This window comes from Cupressus sempervirens, chromosome 1 (genome assembly GCF_028749045.1).
Source record: "Cupressus sempervirens isolate cs-2001-9-10 chromosome 1, ASM2874904v1, whole genome shotgun sequence".
Lineage (NCBI taxonomy): Eukaryota > Viridiplantae > Streptophyta > Pinopsida > Cupressales > Cupressaceae > Cupressus > Cupressus sempervirens.
In genome coordinates this window covers 645,018,487-645,023,081 of record NC_143118.1, presented here as the reverse complement: position 1 = coordinate 645,023,081, position 4,595 = coordinate 645,018,487, and positions in this window count along the sequence as shown.

Below are 4,595 nucleotides of genomic sequence, written 5' to 3'. Positions count from 1 at the left end.
TCCATTGACTGGCCCTAGAAACTGAGCTGATCAGCTGACCAAGCTTTGAAATTGAACACATTAATTATTTGTTCCACATACTCCTACCCTATCTAATCTCATCTCATGATGAATTCAAGGTCAGAAGATATTCACTATCGAAGTCACCTTCTCAAAATTACCTACAAGAAACCATGTTAGAAAACACAAACCTGAGTTCAGAATTGGCTTCAAAAACTGGGCAAATGGGCACTTGGGAAGATGAAAACTAGGGCACTGGTTCTCTATCATGAGGATAGAATGAATATGTGATTTGGGCTCATGATGAATAATACGACACAAATGGCGAGCAATCAAAGTGAGCTACTTGGATTTTGCAAATTGAAACAATGGTAGAAAAGTGATTTTGGCAAATAGAATGGACCTAGAAAAGTGTGCATATGGATTTGTCATGACTTAAAAATTGACACACTTGAAATATTTTTAGATGAAAACATAGGGGTACAATCCATTTGACTTGACCAATCATGGGTCTCAAGTTATGACATCTTGAACAAGGGTTCTAATCAATCTGCAAATGCTAACACTAGTAAAAAGATAGAAATTCCATTTGGAATCACATTCAAAAAATGATCAAACGGACTCGTCATAGGGTGAAACTTGAAACATAATAAATTTCTAACACCTACAATGTAACACAATAGGAATTTCAACATTTGGGTCCATTGGTCAAAAGTTATAACTTGTCAAACAGGGCTTCCCAGAATTATGTGCAAAGTGCAAACATATGAAAACAATTGAGGGATTCAAAACCTAGTCAAATGGAATTGAAACAACTTAAAATCTAAAAAATAGGTTTTTTTGCACATACAGTAGATATTCCCAAATTGGTGAATCATGACACAATTCTGGGTGCAAGATATTTAGATGCAAACAAGGCCTCCTGTCACTGTTTGATACTTGGGGTAAAATGCAGATTTGACACTAGCTCAAAATGGGACTTTGCAAAAAGGCTCAGAATGTCAAATTAACTTCATGGAATAGGTTGACAAGTTGAATGGAAGGTGTTAGGAACATTAAACACCTCATGGGGTTCAAAGGTATAGCCAGGTACAATCTTGTTTAAAAGCATTTATAGGGCTTAATTTTCTCAAAGGTACTCAAAATTGACCATGCAATTTTTAGTCCCAACAGTGGCTCTGTCTGGGGATGCATGTCCCTTGTGTTCATGAAAATATCTTAGATCTCTAGAAGAATCAAACCACACACTTGAACAATGAAAACTCTCTCAAACAACTTTATGGAAAACAGGAAACAACTACAACTACCAAGATTATGTACACACGATGGCTCCAGGCCATTAAACCTCAATAATTTCTTTTTACCTCTATCATAAACATAATTCTCATCTAGAATTTCATGAGGTAAACTAAAATTTCTTCTCCTATTAGTTTCACCAATCATATTATCATCATATAACAAATCACTTGGCAAAAAAAATCAACACCTTCACTTTCATAGTGCATATTAAAACTTGATACAATTTCAACCTTTTTCTCACTATGAAAAAGAACATCAGCATGCTCATGAATATCGACATCAAAATGAAACTCATCCCTTTAGACTGATTCATGCATGCAATCTAGCAGAAACACAAAGTCCTCATTCTCAACTCCATAGAAAAAGTTATATATGTCATGAATTTTCAACTCACCTTGACTTTGTGTCTCTTCTAGTATCTCTGCCTAAATGTAAAAAGAGCAGTCAAATTTATATTCATAGATAACATCATCATCAAAATCTGACATCACTTCACAACCACCTGATATATCTTCATAATTGAAGTGCTGATTGGCTTTTACCTCATTTGAATCATTGTAGAACTTACCATGAAGTGTCAGTTTCTCTTCAAAGACAACTCCATTGTACACTTCATCTTCACACTCACCAAACACAACATCAATAGAAGATTAAATATTAGAAATGGAAGAACAATATTATGATATGTTACAACAATATGCCAGTGTATCACAATTTTCATATAACCCTGCTACATCTGAAACCTCTATGTCATCTTCAAACAATGGGTTAATGACTCCATGCAGTAATCCCTTTTGAACATTAGGACAAAACATGGGTTGCTCATCATCACAAGCTTCATCATATAAAGTGCTATCATATACTTTGAATTCACTACCCAATTTATGCGCATAGTAACTTTCAGCGTATGAAGAAAAGTTAGAATTATATGAAGACTCCTTTTCTATTTCTTCTACCAAACATATAGTATCCATAGTCACACCCTCTTTATCTACTTGTTTAGTATAACTATTACAAACACACTATGAATCAGTCCTAAACATTGCACTACATGCTAGATCTTTATTGTCTGATGTAAAAGCATTTGACAACTCTTCATTGGAATCTTCAAATTCAGATTCTTTAACTGGACTCAACATTTTCTTATCTTCATATCTTGAGGACAAATCACTCATAATTTCTTCACTGACTAACTGATTTCTATGATACAAAAGTTGAGATGCACTTTCCTTTTCAGAATCAGAAGAAGAAATCATACCTTCACCTTCGGAATAACATTCACCACCATCATTTCTTTCTTCTTCCCAATTAAGATTAGACTCATATGAAGATGAACATACAATGTCATTTTCCTCACTATGAGCAAAAACTCTCACCATCAACTTCATATGATGCTTCTTGATTGTACATCAGATAAACAACTTCATTTTCATCACTTGGAAGATGACTTACAGCTTCTTCATACCCACATTGAGATGCATATCTTTCTAATTCATTATCAACATAATGCAACCTCTTAATAAGAGAATTCAATTCTTTCCTATTTGACTAATTAAAAGAATACATCTTACCCTAAATTGCTGAAAAATTAGAAGTATATGCATGTTGTTCTTCTGATTGTGACTGAGATAATTGTGACTTGTGCTCTTCACTTTGTGTTAACTCTCCATGGCATGTAGGATCACCAATACCAAAGTCATTATTAGAGAGATAACTTTTAGCCTCCTCACTTGTACAAAACTGAGATCTAGGTTCAGCAACTTCAAAATTGGAAACATTAGTAACATCACCATACACATAACTTTCATGAGAAGAACTTGCTACTATAACTAATGTTTGATCTATAAAATCAACATATTTTTGAAACCTATCAGAGTCTAAAATATTACTCATTGCTATAGCATCATGAACATGTGTGTTTCTATTTGCAATTGGACTAACCTTTCTCATACACACATTCTGATTTGAATTCTTAATCTGATTATAACTTACAATAGGGGTGTTGAAATTCTATTTTGAAACTAAAACATCAACACTATGTTCCACTTTACTTTCAAACACATTATATCATCAATCATTCAAGGCAAAATGACCTCTACTCAATTTGTACTTCAAATTATTCTCAATATCTCTAGTGGTCATAAAAGCCTGATATAATGTCTATGGTTCTTTATCCCTTAGTAGATAATTCATTTTCTTATCAAATGCATCAAAATATATAGCTAAACACATTTGATCATTAGGTCTATAACTCTCAGGGATTTCATTTAGAACTCTTGCAAATCTAATGTTAAATTGAGGGACAAGTTCATCAGTTTGAATATGAATCTTCAAGAACTTGTCATAAGAATCAGATATGCTTACCCTCTCTCCAAATTGCTCCATGAAGGCTAAATGCAACTGACTCCAAGATGAAATGGAATATGTTGGTAGAAAAGAAAACTAGTCTCTAGCATCACCTTCCAAGGTTTGAATGAATAACTTCATGTGCATGTCCTCATGAGCAATTTCATAGTCACCCATCAAATCACTGAATATCTAAATATGATGACTAGTTGAAACATGATGGTTTCCACTAAACTTAGGAAAAAATTTTTTAACATCATTAGGAGTGACATTCAGGAAACCAAGAATACCATTGAAACTTAATGGCATATATCTCTTGGTAGAAATGGATCTAGGAACTCAACTGACCGGCTGCATACTAGTTGAAAGGAAACTTAACATTCTTCAAAAATATGAAACTCATTCACCCATAATAAATTCTGATCTGTAACTTGCAGTAGGCTTACACAACTTTCTACCAATTGAATACTTCAAATACACTTCACAAACTTAAATATAACCAGCTGAAACTCGATCTAATGAAGTGTATAAAACCCTACAACTATTCTCCTCTTCTTAGTGCTGAAACTTCACTTGACATGAAAATGAAATACCTCAAGTGTTGTTGCATGAAACCACTGATCTACTGACTGGCCTAGTGTTGATCTCAATTCCTCACACCACTGATCATATCCTTTGTAGAGTCACCATCTCCTTGAGGAGAACAATGAAATCACAATAGTGATTCACATTTATCATTACAAATTTTTTATGACAGCAAATCAACAACACTCTAAAACTTATTTGTCAAAAATTCATATACTCTCTTTTTTTGTTTAAAATTTGACAAAACTTTTAGATATGCCTGGTTTAATTGAAAACTCTTTGAAATCAATTATTCATAACCGATCTACACTAGTTCAAAGATCCTTTAGAGAGAGTCGCCACTCACTAATGTGAGAAAGATTTAA